A 20,089-nucleotide genomic window follows, 5' to 3' on the forward strand; every position below is an offset into this window, starting at 1 on the left:
CTAACGAGCTTATACCACAGCCTTTCACTCACACGAGCTGTGCTTTGTCTCACACGCCACTGATTTTCATAATATATGTAGGATATTTATATCTTTTAAGCTTTTACCTCTCTAGAGAAAGGGGTGAAATTAGCCACCAGGTTCAGAATACATTGCTGGGCACAGGATTGACAGATGGAGAGCCAGATGGACAGACAGCACTCCTATAAAAGCCTTATTTCCTTAGGAAAAGAGGCCGTTGGGTCTAAGCACTACTAGTACAGGGTTACAGGATGGATGGGGGGGGATTATAACCCTCATTAACAGATGTCATGTGTCAGACACTCCTGCAGAGAGATGCAGAGGGAGAGTAAGGGAAGCACCTTATTTTGCTTGCAGGTGTGAGTTTCAGTCCTGTTCTGACTCAAGTAAACTCACAGCAGAATGGCATAGCTACACATTCAAAAGGGAAAAGGAAAGGAAGGCAGATTTGTCACTAGCCCCATTAGTCCTTTGCGGATTGTCATGTAAAGGCATTCATGTGGCCTTTCCTAATCTCACCCAACAAGCTCATGAAAGATTTTTTGATGTTTTCTTTACCCAGCCCAAGAGGGTAAATGAAGTAGCATATTAAGATTGTAGTCCCTTACCCTGAAAATTATTTGAACCCATCCTCTGGCCCAGCTGCACTCTGAAAATGGCTGGATCAGGCATGATCAGGTCTAACAGGCTACATAGTCTATATCTGGGGATTTCAAATAGGAAAAAAGGCCAGTTTTAAATGTACTGCTTACTGAATCTTAAAACCCAGCACTTAACCTCATTTTCTAAATCTGTAGTCACTAAATATGAAAATGCTACAGCAAAAATTCATAGACACACAGAACAGCTTGGATTGGAAGGGATCTTAAAGATCATCTAGTTCCAACCCTGGTTCCATGGGCAGGGTATTTAATCTCTGCAACCCTTCTCTGGGGTTTAGTAGTAGTGGTGCACTAGCACAGGTTTTGGACTGGTCCTTGTTAGACTCATGACTGAGTAACAGTCTATAAGATCAACCACTTGTTTTATTTTTTACCACTAGATAGAAATTTTTGTAGCATCCTTCCTTTGTAGTATCCTCAGCACCACAGTGAGCTACCATGTGAGGTGGGGAATGTAAAGGAAGTAAAAGGTAAAATGCCTTAATTGGGAGGCTTATCATGTGCAGAGTTGATATATGAACAAAATCTGGCCCCAGAGGTTATGGAATTCCTGCCAGGACAGTGGATGGAAACCCTTGGTTGAACCCAATTTCCTGCTTGAAGAGCTGTTGCTCAGCAAGCATGCTTTGAGTTGTCCTCACTTATGGATTCATCTGAAGCCTGGATGTTGGGTTGTGGATCCTCACTGCAACATGGGCAGTCCTGAAATGGAGAGAATAAAAAGTTTCAGAAAGTAATGTCAATTGCTGCATTTTAGAAAGCAATTGTGTTGCTTGCAGTTTTATTTAAATTTGTAGGATAGCTGTGAAAACATCTCATTATTTTAATGCTGTGCATAAAGTTATCATAGCCAAGGGTAACTAGTACAATAAAATAAGCACAGATGCTGCTGGAGCTTTTCAGAACAACTTTCACTCCACACTTTCCAGTAATATGATGCACCTTCAGTACTGAAAGCTTTGTAATCAATCCTTTTACTTTTCTTTCACTACAGAAGTTCCTCTTAAAAAAACACCAGATCTAATCTTCAAAAATATTTGCTGACTTCTGAAACATGTTCTCATGCCTCTGAGTTTGAAGTTACAGTGGAATATTTATTATGTAGGATGGTAATCCAAATAATCTTATTTTATCTGAAAGTATATAAAGGTCGTATCAAAATTTCATTGGAGTTCTGTCCGAGGAAAAAGAAGTTGCTTGCTTATGAAATTCTGTTATAAATGCATTTAACATCTGGTCCTGCAAATGTACATGATTGTTTCTTTGTGACCCCTTGCAACGAATAAAGGCAAGAGATGTGAGTAGAGATGTGCAGGATTAGATCCCTTACTTTATGTAATTTTTTTTCCTATGGCATTTCAATGATAAAAGACCAATTTCTGCCCTTGCTTAACCTCCAGCAACCCCACTGATTTCCTTGTTCATTCCAGATTGTAATGAATGACTTTACACACTGGAGCCTTTTTATTCTTTCCCTTCCAGATTGAGTGTCTCAGCCCAGACAATGGGCCCCTGCCTCCAGGAGTGTGCAACTGAAATAAATCCACGGACTTGAGCAGCCGTGCTCCGTCGCGACCGCAAGCCGAAGCTGGATTCTGACACACAAACTTCCATGGAACATAAGCCAGGGGAGAGCATACAGGTGAGCAGCATTTTTAACTCCTTAGCATGGCTTGTGTTCATATCAGCCCTGACTCATGGGTTATACACATAGGGTATGTATTAAATATCAGTGTACTTGCACCACGTGTGTCTAATTGAGATAATTATGGCTGTTGGAGTGCTGGTGGGACTTGCAGTCTTTAATGCGCTTATCCCCACAACATCTAATAAAGCAAAGAAGTCTTTTTATCTGTATATTATACAAAGGAAACTGAAGCCTAGACAGTTTTTTTTGCTATGCCAGGGAACTGAATCTGGGTTTTCCAAGCTGAAAGCTAGCACTCAGTCTGTTGGTCTGTCTTGAAATAAGCAGTACAAATAGCACAGAGAACAGCACTTCTTGTAAATTGGGGATACTGAACTACTTCACTATGATATGTCAGACATGATAAATTGCTACTGTTAAATAAAGTGTTAGGGAATTGTCACGTAGCTATGGAGAGGCCACGCTGTTATTAAGGATGCAAAAGGCATCTATTTCAGCTTATTCTTCCATATCCATATTGACTCTGAAGTGCAAACAATAATGAAAACTAAATTTTGCCAGTAAACTAACACAATTTATCTGGAGGACAGCGTAGAAAGTGGGAGCAGAGCTCGATCCTTCCCTGCTTGTGAGTGGTGACGTGTCAGCTGATGAAGGCAGCCCAGGCAGAAGGCAGGGAATATTCATGCTATTTACTGTTCTGGTGAGGATTCAGTGAGACAAGCTGGGGGTTGAGTCCTAAAAAACTAACAAGGATGGAAATGTGTATCAGAACCAGTCACTGTACTCAGATCTGCTATGTCAATACCACAAGATCATCATTTTCTCTGTTGTCATACAATAATGTGGGTACTTTGCCATCTCAGAAGTCAATGGTTGGTTCAACACATGAAAAGGAAGTGCCAGAAGTGAAGGTGTTGGGGGCTTATTCTGCTGGCTCAGACATTATTCTCTAAAGGGCAGAGATGTCTCCAGATCTATTTCTTTAGTAAGACCAAGACTCTCTGTGATTGAAATAATTGGCTTTTTATTTCCCAAGAACATCTAACATGTGAATGGGACTATTATTATGAATTTTGCTATTGCACAGGCATAAATCTGGAGTGATCACAAAGTTAGTCAAGATACATGGCTTTATTGGAGAATTCAAAAATATCACACATGCGTCTAAACCAGAAGATTTCATCAGAAAAAAAAAAGTCTTTTTCATGATGAGGTTATGTCTTGAATATGGCTGTAGATTGGCCTTCTAAGTTTTATTTGGTATTGTTTGATATGCTGCAGTATTTCATTGTAATTTAATGGCAATTCCTATTCACACAGCTATTCTAAATAGGTTCTTATATGTACCTATTACCTTGGTAGTCAGGTTTCTATATCAAATCCTGAACATTCCATTATTATTAAAAGTATAAAATCCATCTATTCCATCTGCTTTGTACAGTAAGGTGAACAAAATTGGATGTAAAGTCACAGTGTGGTAACAGGGTAATTATTTTTTGGAGTTTCTTCTAATATACTTATGGTCAATTGTATTGAAGATGTATTATATCACAGTTGTTCATGGCTGTTTTATCATGTGTTGTGAATTGAGAAATATTTTATCCTATCCCTGGATTTAAAAAAGCATGCTTAAGATTTTTAGAGAGGAAAATATGTCTTTGAAAAGGTGTAATTTGATCCTCTTAGCAATGTATACAATTCTTGACATGATCTACACCTTCTTGATGAAGATCTTTCTTCTTCCTAAGACATCACTGGAATTTCTGGGGATAAGAGAGACCTTATTCTACTTCAGTAGACTGAACAAATCAGCATCTCATTTGAAGTTCACTTTATATGGTACATACAGTATGTTTACACAATCCCAAAATCCTTACTTCAAGAACAATTGTCTTCCATGGAAGTGGCCTCCTGAAATGTATAAAAAAAAAATAAAAGGAAAAAAAAAAAGGAAAAAAGGACATATTTACAGAGTTAAAATATAAACAATACACAGGGGAAAAGAATGTAATAGGCTCAGGAAAAGGAGAATACAGACCTATATGCTTACAGTACCTTCCACCTAATTGCCTATAAAGAATTGTCTTGTGCATATTACCCACATCAGAGCATGGTCTATAAGCCTGGGTGTCAGCTGCAGAGCTCAGCTGCTGTTTGTAAATGGTATTAACTGTGCTCTTGGTTTTTCTGTGCTTAACTGTATATAGTTTTGTTTTATTGGCACTGTACTGTAAGCATATTCTGCACTATGCAAATATAAGAGCTGAGAAGCATATGGGCCGAATCCTGCAACATTCACTCAGGCAAATGGCCAATTCACTTGATGGGAACTTTTCCTGAGTAAGCAGTCGGAGCAGACTCTCAGCTCCATTGTATGCCTCGGCTTGTTTTCAGGTATGACAACAGACATTGGTGCTTTGCAAGGAAGGAAAGGAAGGGTGTAAGACCCAGTACTGAGGGTAGAGGGGCTTAGCTCTGTTCTTCTCAAGAATTAAGATTACTGAGATACTACAAAGGCACAGTCAGCATAGAATGATCCTCTCCAGCCTTTAGCAGCCTGTTAAAAAAATCTGCTAATAAAAGGAAAGACCCTTACAAAAGGAAAGAGTCTTCAGGATGAGAGGAAAGGGCCTCAAGTTGTGCCAGGGGAGGTTTAGGCTAGATATTAGGAAAAGTTTCTTCACTGAAATGTGACCAGATATGGGAACAAGCTGCCCAGGGAAGTAGGGGAAATCACCATCTTCAGAAGTGTTCAAAAGACTTGTGGATGTGGCACTTGAGGACATGGTTTACTGATGGACTTGACAGTGCTGGGTCAACAGTTGGGCTGTTCCAGTCTTAGTAATTCTGTGACTGAATACGTGATAGCATTTCTCTGTCCCCAGTCTGGACATAATCTCATGGTACCAGTAGTGGAAACATCTCTCTAGTCAATGCAGATGGACTTAAGCTGCAGGAATTCATGGAGTGAAGAGAAAGGTAAGGGAAATCCTGCTTTTGATAAAGAGGACCAGTGATTTCTGCTCCAGCACCTTGTTCAAGAGCTTTGTCAGAGAGACATAATTCAAAGTGGGAACTTCAGGATTCAGTTCTGCATCCAGCTCTGGTTCAGCCCTGCCATCTATCATACAGGAATGGGGTTTCACCCTTTAACTGTGTAGGTGGCTAAAAGCTCTGTCCTGTTTCCTGATCTCTATATATTACATAGTCCAAGCTGTGGTGACAAGCAATATGTGTGGACTTCAGGTCCAAGACCTACAAAAGCTCACACAGGTGCTTTTCTTAATTGACTCCAATTTTGTCTACACTGCCCCTCACAGCTTGATATGTATCAGAGAAGCTGGATTTGATCTAGCTACCATGGGAACCAGTGCAGCACTGATGCTGTAGCACACATTTCAGCATGATCCCCACACAGACCCTGGTTACCCACTTGGGGCTGCTGAAATGTGTTGAGCACTGGGCTGTGTGTTCCCAGTGCTAATGTCATCCCTAATAGCTACCCTGATATTAGCAGTGGTACCCATATTTTTCTTTCTCTTGCAGACATTTCTTTCAGCAGTGCCTGATTGGAAACTTAAGCTGCAGCCCTTACTCATGTTCCTCATCCTCATCCTCATGCACCTTTTAAACAAAATTGCTAATTCAAATAGAGGCTTAAAGGTCAAACACTCCAGACCTGGTTTTGCAAACCTTCTTGTACATGACTTCTCCCCTTGTATTTAAAAAAAAAAAAATTCTCATCAGGAAATGTTGGCAAAAAGGGTTTAATTACAGAAATCATTTTGCACCCTATGGAGAAAGCATGAAGAATGGCATATTTCCACATTTGAATTGCACATTCATCAAGAAAAGAGTGATTTCCCCTTAAGAATTTTCTGGAGGAGTAGAAAAGAGCATTGAACCCTGGGGTGTGTATTTTATAGTCTCTGAAAGGCAAATGGTTTCACTTCCATTGATTAAAATACATGGGTTTTCCCTCTGGATTATTCTCCTGGATGTAGGAAAAAAATTAAAATCTTTAGTAGTGGCTGTCAAGTAGTGCAGCCCCTCAGGAGATGTCCCCACTAAGGCAAAAGGGCTCACCAAACCAACTGCTGCTGAACTTGACCAGCAAGAAGCCTTTGACCACCAGATGTTGCTTTTTTTGCTTGATGAATGGGGACTTTACAAAATGTGTTTTCATTGTTTCATGAAAATGAAATGTCAACATGGGAACACAAACCGGCATTGGGAGCACCAGGTGCCAGTCAGTGGCAGCTCCAGGACTTGCTGTCCTTGCTCTCTGGCACACAAGGTCTAACAGGCATTAGTCTTGTCATTCACCTTCTTGTCCCACAGATGTGGCTTCTTTACAAACTCTTCCAGACCCTTCATGGAGGAAAACTTGGCTCAGTAGTCACTGTTCTCAAGGAGCAAAGTGCGAAGTTGCTGGGGTGCAGGACCCAGGCACAATGTTGCAGGCTGATGAACACTGATACTTTGAATGTACATCTTCATAAAATATGCTCCAAATTGTTATGCAGCACACTTCTGTGACCACAGTAATTCACTGTGAATTGAAGCAGGAGCAGGATTTTCCTAAGCAAAGTCACTTTTTTCCATTAAATTACTATTGTTCTTTTTTTTACCAGGAGCATTATTGTCTGGTTCTGTTAAAAGAAAAAGGCCAATTACACAAACAGTGCTGACCTGTTAAACTTGAATTCACCAGCCAGAATTCAAATAAACACCATTCTACTCCCCACTTGAGTTTACTGATTTTTTTCTTAATAATGTCACTTGAGTTTAAAAAAAAACAAAAAAAATGTCTGAGGTGAATGGGTATATCAACTAAGTGTTTCAAAACCGCAGGAAAGTAATGCAAACTGTAAGAGCACTAAGAACAAGAAAAAGAAAAAGTTATATGTAATTGGAAGAGAAGATGTTCCATTTCCTTTCGAAAATCAAATGCAAACTGCTCATGTGACTGATTTAGTATTGAACAAGAGAGGAAAAATTGCTTCTTGGCATTTAAATGGAAATGTTTCTTGTTCCGAAATTTTGGAAGCTTGCATACTGTATGATTTTTGAAAGGCTTATACAATTACCATTGAATTTGGATGAGGTCTATTCCTAACAATATATATATTTCTCAGTTAAACTTTTTCCTTCCGGAGACCTAAATTACCTTTGTCTAGAGTCTAGATTCCTGATGTGGAATATATTCCAGAGGTAATAAGGCCAATGCAAATATATTTCATTTTTAATATGTATGTCTGAAAAAAATCAGTGAACAGCAGCAGCTGTTTTGCAATGCAGACCTTTATGTCGAGGACTCTGCTGTTTTAGGATGATCTGATTTGCTGTGCACCTTTTTACTGAGATTTCTGGATTTGGAATAAAACACATATCTTACCTCTTGCTTTCCACAAAGGCTAGAAATTTTAGGACAGAAGAAAAAGGCAGACCACAGCAGACTTGCACCTGGCTGATTTAAAGGTATGCCATGAAGAGGATGATTCCCATGTAGCTCAAAGCACTGCAGGAAGTACTGCAGTCCATTATGTTCAGCACTCCTCTTACAATGCGGTTTTAGGGCTGAATCCAGTGTCACTCCAAGATTTGTGATGTCAACACAAATCCTGTTGCTGAAAAGTTTTGTAAGAGTAAATTTTGAGGAGGGACTCGAAAGAGAAAAATGTGATTATTTGGTGAATGAGAAAATGATAGGCTGAGTGTAAATGGCAATGGGTGATAGAGGCTGACAGGGATAAGTTATTGAGGACATGCCCAAGGTCAGGCAGTGAAGCAGTAGCAGGGCCTGACACTTAGCAACACTGTAACCCTCTCTTTCTTCAGAGCATGTTGAATAGCAGCATTAAACAGACCTAAATTCTTGTCACTGCTGTTAAAAATTATTAAAAAACAGATAAAACCAAACAAATTCCCCCCCCCAAAGAAATAAAAGGCAGAAACTGGTAGCATTGATCTTCTTCCTGAGAATTTGATTTTAATTATCAAACAGCACAATTCTGTAAAATAAGTTAAAAAATAGTAATTGATAATGATAGTAATGTCATCTCCTGACACCATTGTGGATGATGCCCCCTGACCCCAAAAGCAAGACATTATGCAAGCTGCCTAACTAGAGGCACAGGAGAAACAGAGGTTTCCTCCTCCTTACGATGTGTGCTGAAACTAGAGCCCACCTGACCCCAAGAAGAGAGGGAGTTTCACCATGGCCAGGACATGAAGGCACCACCTGAGGCAGATCTCCACTTCTTGCCTCCATCCTGATCCCCACTCCATTCTCATGCCAGAGCCAATACCATTCCGACCCATCCCCATGCCTAATCCATGCCCAAGACCAACCCGTTCCTATCATACCCAAGCACGTCCTCTCCTGTTCTATTACCTCATGTCCACACTTGATCCATGTCCTCACCATGCCCATACATCTGTCCATGCCCACATCACGTCCATCCCTCCCCATAGCCCTGTCCATCCTCTCTCCATGCCATGCATGCCTATGTGCATGCCCAAATCCCCTTCATGCCCATGCCATTCCGGGCCCTTCTCCCAATGCCCCTGCCTATGTCTGTGTCCTCCCCGATCCATGCCTATGCCACGACTGCATCCTGCCCATGCCTGTGCCTATTCCCATCTCATGCCAATGTCTGTGTTCTCCCCATGCCCGTGTCTATGTACATCCCTTGCCCACGTCTATTCTGTGATCGTGGCCATGCCCATGTCTGTATTTCCTCAGCCCCACGTCCCTGCCGTGCCCGTGTCTGTGTCCTCCTGCCCGGCCCCACGCCTCTGCCATGTCCATGCCCATGCCGCCCCACGCCTGTTCCCACCCCATGCCCCTCTCCACGCATCCGCAGGCCGTGTCCGAGTTGTTCCCACGCCGCTGGGGTGGGCAGCCGCCAGCCGCATGTGCGCCTGTCATTCCAGCCGGGAGCGCCGGCTCCTGCCTCCCATTCATGTAACCTGTGTGTGTCTCTCTTTCTCTCTGTGTGTAACAGCGAGAGGGAGAGAGCGAGCGAGGCACGGAGAGAGGGAGGAGGAGGGGGGAAGCTTTAAATAAAGCCTTTGGATTGCAGCTGCTTATTTTGGGCAGTCCTACCAGGACGATTCCTGTCAGGAAAGAAGCTGGACCAGTCGTTGTTCTTTTTTTTTTTTTTAATTTATTTTGATTTTGATTTTTGGGGGTGGCAGCGGTGTATGTCTGAGCTGCCTGCGGAGATGAGCTCCGGTGCCTGCCTGTAGTTTCCACTTTGGGATCGCTGGACACAGAAGTGGCGTTTCGGTGGGGGAAAGCTGCAGACATGGTAAGCTTCGCTTTTCCTCTGAAAAGTGTATTTATGCCATAGACCCTTCTTGAATTTTCCCTTCCCCCTTCCCTCTTCCTACCAAACAGCCAGGCACACAGGCTGGGGCTGGGGCGAAGCTCCCTGAATCCCTGGCTTTCCCTCCCCAGCATCCATCCTTCCCTCCTGCCCAGCTCCCTGCCCTCCCCTCGCACAGTTTGCAGCAATTCGGAGGGAGGCAAAGATGCTGCGGGAAGCTTCGGGCTGGGGCGGGGGGGGATCAGGCACCCCCAGACTGCCAAAACCTTGCTTCAGGGTATGTTTGGAGTGGATTCTCCCATCCAACCTTCCCCCTCCCCGACCCTTCCCTCTGCACCCCGAGCGGTGCGGCTGTACTGGGGGAAGGCAGCAGTGCAGATTGGGAGGCACTGGAGCAAGGATGCAGCTTTAAGATCAATCGGTGTTATTTATGTAATAACATAAAAGCAGGGAGGAAAGGAAGCAGAAAAAAATAGAATAAGAAAGAAGTGCCTTGGTATTTGTCAGCCCACAAGGCTCCTTCGGCTCTGAGTCCCCCATACTCGTGTCCTGCTGCAGGGTGGTGCGTGGTGGGAGAGTGTGTGTGTGTGTATGTTTACATTTGGATCCGTTTTAGAATCGGGGGTGAGGATGGGGTCTCCCATTTTCCAAGGAAAGGTGGGTTTGCCTCCAACAAAAAGCAAAAAAAAAAAAAAAAAAAAGAAATGCGCCTGACTGCAAGTTGAGTGACAAGTCTGTTTCTTAGGCATTAAATGTTAAAGCCCTGCTTCCAGCCATGCCCTGGCAGGATTAAAAGATCGCCCAAATAGTGTGGTGTTCGAGAAATGATGCTGGAGTGCCTGGAAGAAATGCAGTGGTTCAGACTCGTGCTTGTATTCTCAGCAATTTGCATTCTCAAATACAAATTTGGGTTGTTGAACGTGAAACCAGGCTGCTACCAAAGGGCATTTATTTCCTGGGATTTGTTTTGATTGAAAATATAGTGTAAAATATCTGGAATATTTTACTTCAAAAGAAGTGGTAGTTAAGAAATTTCTAAATCTTTAAAAAATAATAATTAGCTCCCCCCAAAACTCTAGAAGTATTCACAAGGCAGTATTTATTTACTTTCTTATCATGACCACACTTAGAAATTCACGGTGGTTACAACCATGTAAGCACATGATTTGAAAACAAAAACAAAATGAAACAAAACAAACTAACAAAAAAGAATCCCAAAACCAAAACCCAGCCAAATAACCATATTTATGCCACTATCTTTTTTTATGGGATACATAGTCTGAAATGCATTTTTCATACAGCCAAAACAGAAATTACTAAATGCTCATTGAATAGATGGGTAAGACCTTTCTGCATCTTGAATGCATTTTCTCATTGTTTTTCCTGGAAAGTTCAATTTCTTATGATTTAAAATAATAAATAAAGAAGGCAATACACCAAACTCCTAAATCAAACTAAAAATTAGTCTCTCCACCTCAACGCTATCTTCCTTCTTAACTTTTTGCAGTGAAGCCTCACCTTTACAGTCGCATCTTTTTCTTTTTTTTTTCTCCCCCGAGAAAAGTTCCAGGTGAAGGGGGGGCCATAAAATGAGAAAATGAGAGCAAGTCTTTGAAGTTTGAAGTTGTCTGTGTGCTTTTTATAGGTAAACTTCTGCTTTAGTCTGGCAAGTTGTTAGCGTGCTGCTGTCTACTCTGGGGCGCCGGAGCTGGGTAGGGGAAATTGGCAGCTCCCAGCCTATCCCAATCCCATTTCTTTCGCCTTCGCTGACCCTAATAAAATTGCCTACTAGTAGTGTAGTCCCTCCTCTCCTATGGAAAGTGCTCTGCTCCCAACATGTGCACCATATGTGCCTGCAACACCCAAGGCTTAGCATACATTCACCTCTATCATGCCAGCAGTCCGTGTATGCCACCCGCACTCTGGCTCTGGCAGGAGCCGGGGATTGGCCGTCAGGAACCCCAGCCTCTCCCCTGGTAGCTGGGGGAGGCTGGGGCTGAGCCAGTGATTTGGATTTAATTTATTTCATTGGCCTCTTCAGAGCCAGGCGCCTCCCACCTAGTGCCTCTGCCTGTAGCACTTTTATGGGCTTGGGTGGAAAAAAAAAGGAGTATGTGTATATATATATATATATATATATATATATATATATATCTAGTGCAGTGGGGGGGGGCATAAAGGGAGGAAGACGCATCTCTTGCACAGTTTTGCAGTGAGGCAGGACTTCAGAGCAGCTCACTCGGCTCTGCCTGTGTTACAAGGCTGAAGGAATTTGCTCATTTGTGGCCATTGCGAGCTGCCCGTCCTTGCAAAATTCCCGGCTCCCAGACTCTGCCACGCTGCTGGATCAGTCCTTGCTGAAGTGGGCTGGTTTGTAGCCAGGAGAATTATTTGCTGCCATGATCCCTTGAGAATGCAATCCCCAAGTCAGTGCATGGCCAAAGAAAAGTAGGTTCTGTGCTAGTTTGCAGCCAGTCTGGAGGCAGAGAGGGGACCGACAGTGAGGTCTCGGTGTGTGGCCGGGCATTTCCCAGGCACCTGAAAATGTAACCTGTGTTGCACTTTCTTTGGGAGCAGGACCACTGCTCTGCACCCACCATCCTGGGAAGGGGGTCTGCACACACAACTCGGGCAGGGGAGGAGGGGAGCTGCCTTTGCAGACAACCTGTTTTACTTTTTTCCCCTTTTTCCCCCTTAAAAAAGAATCACCAAGATTGGGAATTACTGCCGCTGCTCTGAGATGCACTATATCTTTACAGGGACTCTGCCTCTGTGCCTCAGCCTCCTTTCTCATACATACACACATGAATGTGTTCACATCTTCACAAGGGGAGATTTTCAATTAATCTGTTATTTATGTGAGTGACCTGGAGAAGAAATGTGATATTTTGGTGAAGAAAGAGGGTCATTAATATGGAAAAATGTTCTCAGATTGTTCTTTGGCAAGGAAAGGGGTAAGAGGCAAAAGGAGATGCAGAAGTTTACTTCATAGTTTCCTTTTCTTATTAGCAAAGGATCCTGGTTTAGAAAGGCTTTTCTGGGGAGATTTTGCCTTCTCTAATTTTAAAGGATAGGGAAAAATCATGGAGAGATGAGGGTAAAACTGCTCATCTGGTTTTCACTGGTGGGGGGGAGATAGTCCCCCCTCCCCCTGATTTAATTTACTGCATGGATGGAAAAAGAGAGACATCTCTCTAATTTCAGTGGGTCCACAGAAGGAGTGAGATTTGGACTGAGAAGACTGCAATTTTAAGTCCATGTAGCTTAATTTAAGTCCATGTAGCTGAATTATTTTCCTTGACTCATTTAAAATAGATGCTTTCCTTTTATTTTGGTGAGCAGATAGTATGCTGGCAAGGGAAAATGTATTTTTGTTTTACAAAGTGAATTTTTTATTTTATTTTATTTTATTGGTTTCCTGGAGTGCATAATAACGAAATGTTATTTCATTCTGTCTACAACATGCACACTATTCCAATTAAAAACCTACTCTGATTATTTTTAACCTGGTAGTTTGCCATTTCTCTGCTCAGGAGAATAAAACATTGAGTTCTTGCACTTTAAAATAGCTGAGATGCTTAAGCAGAACTACCTTTTCCCTGGGAAAGTCATTTCCAGGTCCGTTGAGTTCCCGCTTCAATGGTTCATTTTCTGACAGAATCACATCTTTACAAGAAGAAGAACTATGATCTTATGTAACTTGATGTTTCCAGATCAAAAGTTACAAATATTGCAGTAATACCATGAAGAGAGAGATTTGACAGGAGGAATGTTGCATGGCATACTTATTATTAGGATTTCAAATCAAGGCAGTTTTAAAAATTTATGGAGGAGAAAAGCAGAATTAAAAAAAGATGAATAAACAAAACCTTGCTAGTTTGATATCTTTAACATCACTTTTCCCTTTTATCTTAACTGTGTAGACAGTTGAGATTTTATTTTTTCTTTTCTTAAAGCTTACTCTTGTGTTTAAAAAATGTGTAGTTGTAATTTCCAGAGATGAAGTAGCTTGAAACTCGCTCTGTCTCAGATTTGATTCAAAGAAATGAAACCCTGTAAATCAATGTCAATTCAGATTTAAAGACTGGCTGTTACCTGCCCTGTTACAAGGTCCATCAGCATAGCTTATTGTAACTAAAAGCTAAAATACTCCATTTCTGGAGTATTTGAACTGACAAATTGGCGTTGTTGGGTGCTTTGACAGAGTAACTTGCACCACTTGCCAGTGAATCGGGCATTCATGGATCCTTGACCGATATGTTTCAGAGAAAAAAGTACTATAATGCAACACTTTTTGAAAGCATAAGTATATATGTGCATTTCCTCTTTGCTCTAGATTAAAAGGAAAAAGATCATGGAGAAATTTATATCTTAATTATGTCAGTCTAACATGAGGAGTGGTGCTGCAGCGTGGCTATAGGACTTACAGTAGTTAGGAATAAATGTACAATTTTCATTCTTCTGTGCTGTTTCACCCTCAATTCCCTTGATAGATAAATAATTTTGTTAGAAACATATAACTTTTTTTTTTTTGCCAGCTGTTCTACTCTCCCTGGAGCATCTGTAGAGACAGAGTTGAAATGTGAGTAGGAGGGCATGTTTCTTTGTCTGTGTGCAGTGACAAACACTTCTTACAGAAAGTTCAAATTTTGGAAAGTTTAAGCCTTACTCACGAAAATCCTTTTGCCTTTATACCAAATTGCTTGGAATGGAGCTGTTTGTGCTGTAGGGGGATTCAAACTTCATTGAATGTTGCCCTGCTGGGTATCAGCAGAGGTGATCTTTTGAATGTGAAGATGTCCATGAAAGCAGGCACAGATCTCTCTGTTCTTCCAGTGTGTTGGCAGCAAGAAGAAGGAAAGCACATTATGAAACAAATTAGGGCTGACAGATAAGTTTCCTTTTCCAAGTTAGAGTTGCTTTCTAGGATGTGACACAATCCTTGTTCTTTTTTTTGAGTGGGGGGAAGAAGGAAGAAGGAGAGAGGAGTTGCTGATGGTCAGTTTAGGTGGAGGAGCTCACTGAAGTGCATTTATTTATCAGTTCATTTAAATGGGCATGGCTCAGTGAGATTTCACCGATATCTCCACATTTTAGTGAAGTAGCAATTGCTGTGGTCTAGAATAAGCACTGCAATCCAGAATGCTGCTCCACTGCCCTAATCACTGCTAGGCACTGGTGGCAGATGTGCTACCCCAGCAGCAACAGCAAACATGAAAGCAGGAGATGTCTCACTCCCCATTAATTTAGGTCTTGTGATTATTCAGTGCAGTTTTCTCTTTAGGCACTGAGTAGAAGCTGTATCACTCGCCTGCACAGGTGTTTGCACACACTGAGCCTTCAAAGTATTCTGGAGATTCATTAGTTATACAGTAAAAAGTTAGAAACAGAAGATTAAATCCTATTTTTCTATTTTAGTCTAACCCTGCATCATGTATGCAATAAGGGCTCATAGGCTTTGTTCTCAACCCCTCAAACTCCAAAATGTGTACTGTAAGTCTTAAAATTGCTTTTAAAAAATCCAGTCTGGGCCTGTTTGTTCTGGGAAATATTTGGTCTATTCATAAGATCAATCTTGCTTTTCTATATCAGGAGCTGCACCCAATGAACCTTATGGATCCCTTCCAACTCAGGATATTCTATGATCCTATGATATCATGCTGTGGAGTATAAGAGAAGTCAGGATTCATTTCCTAGGCAGCAGCATCTTCAAGCACTGTCTGTTCACATAAGAGCAAAGTCCTGGAGGCCTGAAATTCATAAACAATTTCTTCCACTGGGTCATCTGGACTTAAATGGGTCAGTCTTACAAATGAACTGAACCCCCAAATTTTATAATGGAAGGTTTTCAATATTCTGCTAATTCCTTTTGAACTGCCTCCATGTCTTTGGATGCTGAAAACCATTTCATCCTTATCTCTGTAACATAAAGAAGAATAGGAAGGGAGAGTTTGGTTAGCCAAAAAGCTTTTAGAAGTGACTGCCAGAAGTGGTTGGAAAAACTGACAGAGCATGAGAGACACTGGAATTTGCTTTCTGCCTGTTGATACAAACAGCATTAGGTGGTTGGGCTGTGGGCAGCACAGATCCTGTCAGTTTGGAACAAGCAAATGCTTCTATTTCTAGAAAATTGCCCTTTGGGCAGCTGGGTTTAAGGTGTGATCAGCCTTTTGGCACAGATTTTTGTTCTAGAAAGCAGAGAACCATTTCAAGAGCCAACTGGCCGACGTGTTCCCGCAGACAGAGCTGTGATCAGGGATTACTTACGGTGTTTCCTTACGGTGGTGCTAAAACAATGCAAAGTTCACACAGCCTTTAATTGCTTCTTGACACTTCAGCAGATCAGCCTCTGAGCTGTCAAGATGATGATCCATACGCTGCAACACACTCTGACACAATTTTGAAATGTTGGGTTGAATGGACTTGCCCAGCATTGCCCACAGTCCTGGGGCATCACTTGGCTACCTTAATCTGAAACACATTTGTCCTCATTCTACAATGCTCTGCTTAGTGAGTACAAACCTCCCAGCTCTGCAGCGGGTAAGACAGGGATTGTAAACCTCCTCTTCTACTCCCCATTCTCACTGCTTCATCTCCAGGCCAGCTTGGGTAAAACACTGTCTTGTAAATAATGACTGTTTCATTATTCAGACACTTGAATAAGGCAACTTTCATTGTGATTTTTACTTAAATTACGGGTCTCCAATATATGCTTTTAAATCATATTATTGGTCTGTTAGTCTCATTTGTGTTGATTTCTTTTGGCTTTATGGAGTCATCCAAGAGATAGTAGTTTGTGACATTGCCTCATTTTTGTCACTCTCTGTGTGTCAATGGCTTAGTTTAACAGAGTACTCTGCTCCTCTAAACAGATCTCTCAGTCCATCCCACTCAGCCTAGTCTTCTCCTCATGCCCTGCCTCATCCAGCTCCTTTCTACAATCCTGTTTTCACCTCTCTAACCCCTGCTCTCAGAGTCTCTCATCCCAACTTCATTCAGTTCCTACCAGCTTGAGGTCATGCCAAGAACCAGAGAGCGTCTCTGATTGCAGTTCTGACACTTGAATACAGACCTGGCACTTCCATAGCATAAAACATCTTGTCTTGTCATACACAGGTAGAAATGTAAGTGATGGAAGCTGGCAAATATGTACAAATGCACCCAGGAGCATGTAGCAATGGTGTTTTTATCAGAGATGTCTAAACTTGGCTTAATTCAAACAGATAGGCACAAAACTCATTAGAAGAAAAACAGTTCTCTCCCAGGCAAATTTCAAGTCCTTCCTCTAAAGTCCTAAAAATCCCAGAGGAGGTTTCAGAAAGAAAGCTAAAGCCTTTTTTTTTTTTTTTAACGTTAGTAAAACAACATATTTTTCCTTAGCCTTGTTCTCAGAATCTGCTGAACTGTTTTGACTGAAATTTTCCAAAAAACTTCAGCCTGAGGCAGACAGCTGGCATGGAAATTTTCAGGCCAAACAATTTGCTTAGTATAGTTATAGGAAACTGTGAATGCTGTTTTATTATTAAAGCTGCTTCACTCTTCCCATAATTGACAGCACTATCAACTTTGCCTTTCCCTAATAAACAGAGAACTGGAGATTGTGTTACAAACTAATTTCGTACTTGTGTGTTTTATAGATTTTTTTTTTATATTGGAAATTTATTATAGATCTGACACATGCATTTCAGCATATGTTAGCAGATGATGAAATCTCAAGCTTCTTGGAAACTGAAGTGAATACAAGTAATGAGAATCCCACAAAGTCACATCAAAGTGATACAGCATTGCAGGATTTGTAGGATGGAATTAAATCCAAAGAAATCTCAGGAGATCTTGCACTGATGGAGCAAACCCACAAATTCCCATGTATCCCACCCTCAGGTTCAGTGTCCTGCTGACAGAGGAATTCTTATTTAGTATAGCAACCTTATATTGTAACAGCAACTGTTATCACAAACCAGAGCCAAAAAAAAACCAAAAAACAAGGGGGAAAAACCAAATGGAAACCCAGAAAACTGAAAGAACAGATAATTGCATTTTGATGTGGCCAGCTTTTTTCTCTGTTTATCATCATCACAGGTGACTCTCAGGCTGCAGTTTCACATCAGATCCAAATTCAGGACCCTCTGGCATGGAAGGAGAGGGGTCCTGCTCTCCCCCTCTCCTCCCATCCCAATGTCCTCCCTCCCCAGCTTCTGTCCTTTGACTCCTTCAGAACATGTCTGATGATTTATGCCTTTTTGACAAGGGCACTAGCGGTAGGACAAGGGTGACAGTTTAAGATAAGAGAGGGCAGATTTAGATTAGATGTTAGGAAAAGCTCTTTCCTGTGACAATAGTGAGGCAGTAGCACAAGTTGCCCAGAGAAGCTGTGGATGCCCCCAGGCTGGACGGGGCTCTGAGCAACCTGGTCTGGTGGGAGGTGTCACTGCACATGGCAGAGAGAGCTGGGATTAGGTGATTTTTAAGGTGCCTTCCAACCCATTCTGTGATTCTATGATTCTACAATTTAATTTATCAACCCAGGACAAAACAAGCTCCATCTTTTGCCTGTGGTTTTGGTTTATTTCTGATGACTTAGTGACTTACATTGAGTCAATGTGGTGGAATCATTTGCCAAGGAGAAGAGAGAAAGAAGGGGGTACAAACAGCTTTGTGGTGGTGATGGGGGTTTAGGCTAGTCCCATGACCAAGGAGTTTTTCCTAGCATCCAACTATTTACAGCAGTTTGATTGTACTGATATGAAGTCTAATTTTATTCATGTTAAAATACAGAATGCACTTTTTCATTACAGTCTTCTATCTTCAGGAGTCTTTCAAGCCATTCTGCTCAGTGGGCCTTGAAGCAGCTGTCCTCTAACAATTTGCTGGATTCTTTTTGAACCCAGCATGTAGTTGTGATTGCCACAAGAAAAAGTTTCAAAATTTAAAGTCATGCAATGAGTGAATAAGCCTTCCTGTTTTTCTGCTTTAACCTCTCAATTTGGTAATTTCATTAGATGACTCCTACTTTGTGGGTTATACAGCAGGATAAATTCCTTCTACTCTTTGGTTTTGTTTTTCTATTCCAAGATGGAAATCCTCACCCTACTTTATCTATTCTGCAAGTCTTTCCATATTCCTGATAATCTTTTCAGCCTTTTCCTTTTCCTCTGTCTTTATTAGTTCTGCTCTGTATTTTAGACATGGGTAGAACCAAAATGTATGCAGCATTAAGACAGAAATGCATGTTACCTTATAAAACATCATCCCATATTATATTTAGCCAGGAGAAAAGGAAGCTTGAGGGGACCTTATAGCTTTCTGCAAGTCCCTGAAAGGAGGGTGTAGCCTGGTGGGGGTCAGTCTCTTCTCCAAGTTACAAGTGACAGGACAGGAGGAAATGACCTCAAGTGGCAATGGGGGAAGTTTAGATTGGATATTAGAAAAAATTTCTTCACTGAAAGAGGGACCAGGCATTGGAAAGGGAGAGGGACTCAGGCTGCTGAGGGAATGAGGCTGTGATGGAATCACCATGGCTGAAAATGTTCAGTAAGTGTGTGGATGTGATTCTTAGGGACATGGTATAGTGGTGGCAGTGCTGGGTTAATGGCTAGGCTCAGTGATCTTACAGGTCTTTTTTAATATAAATGATTCTATGATTTTTCTCTTTTCATTGTCTATTTTTTCCCTAATGTATCTCAGATTTTTTCCTGTGCATTTAACTGGCACGAGCAGAGAGCCAGTAGTTGTAGAGGGCATCCCATGGAGACCCCTCAACCAACATTCCGTGGGGCACCAGTTAATTTACAGCCCATATTGTGTATGCATTGTTAGAACTGTTTTTCCCTTTATGCATTATTTTGCTTTTACTGATACTGAATTTCATCTGATGTTTTTATCACCCAGCTTGTTACCCAGTACTGTGAAAGTAGGTTGTAGCATAATGGTTGGAGGCTTCATGAGAGAATCAGAAAGCCCAGCAACGAAACAGGCTCTCATTTTGACTTTTATTCTTGTCCTGGGGATAATCTGAGCAAATATATAACCAACAAAATACCCTTTATATTAAGTAAGAACAACCAGCCTGCCTGTCTTGTGACATCTGACTGTGAAGTTGTCTGTTGCTCAAATGTTTTTCTTCTCATTGTCAGCATCTAACAGTCTTTTTTTTTCTCATACTTCTTTCTAGCCAGTGTTTGCTCTTCCCAAAAGCAGGAAATTATGCCCTTGCTTCCTCCACACAGCACCACCAGAATCCTGATACCAAGGGACAACTTAATGATCATCTTCTCACAGCCTGACATGTTTCCCCAGTACCTCCATCTTCTTTCTATCCTAAAATCCCTCTTGTGTTCATGATGCACTGCAAAGACACCTGGGATTTGGAAACTTTTCCTACTCTCTTGGTTTTGCTTTTATCTCACAAGAAAGTGTGAGCA

The 20,089-nt window shown here is 41.6% G+C and overlaps 1 protein-coding gene across 14 annotated transcripts in view; it reads left to right on the plus strand.

Moving 5' to 3' along the window:
- TENM4 (teneurin transmembrane protein 4) overlaps positions 1 to 20,089 on the plus strand; it is a 1,543,936-nt gene that overhangs the window by 941,171 nt on the left and 582,676 nt on the right. For 7 of the 14 annotated variants that reach the window (XM_077174069.1, XM_077174075.1, XM_077174078.1 and 4 more), the window contains exon 1: positions 9,275 to 9,650. The gene's annotated coding sequence lies outside the window, so the exon portion shown is untranslated. Of the gene's footprint in view, positions 1 to 2,165; positions 2,326 to 9,273; positions 9,651 to 14,206; positions 14,251 to 20,089 lie in introns of those variants that run through there. The other 7 variants (XM_077174080.1, XM_077174081.1, XM_077174082.1 and 4 more) reach the window with 4 other exon arrangements.

The sequence above is a fragment of the Agelaius phoeniceus genome, chromosome 2 (genome assembly GCF_051311805.1).
Source record: "Agelaius phoeniceus isolate bAgePho1 chromosome 2, bAgePho1.hap1, whole genome shotgun sequence".
NCBI classification, from domain to species: Eukaryota; Metazoa; Chordata; class Aves; order Passeriformes; family Icteridae; genus Agelaius; species Agelaius phoeniceus.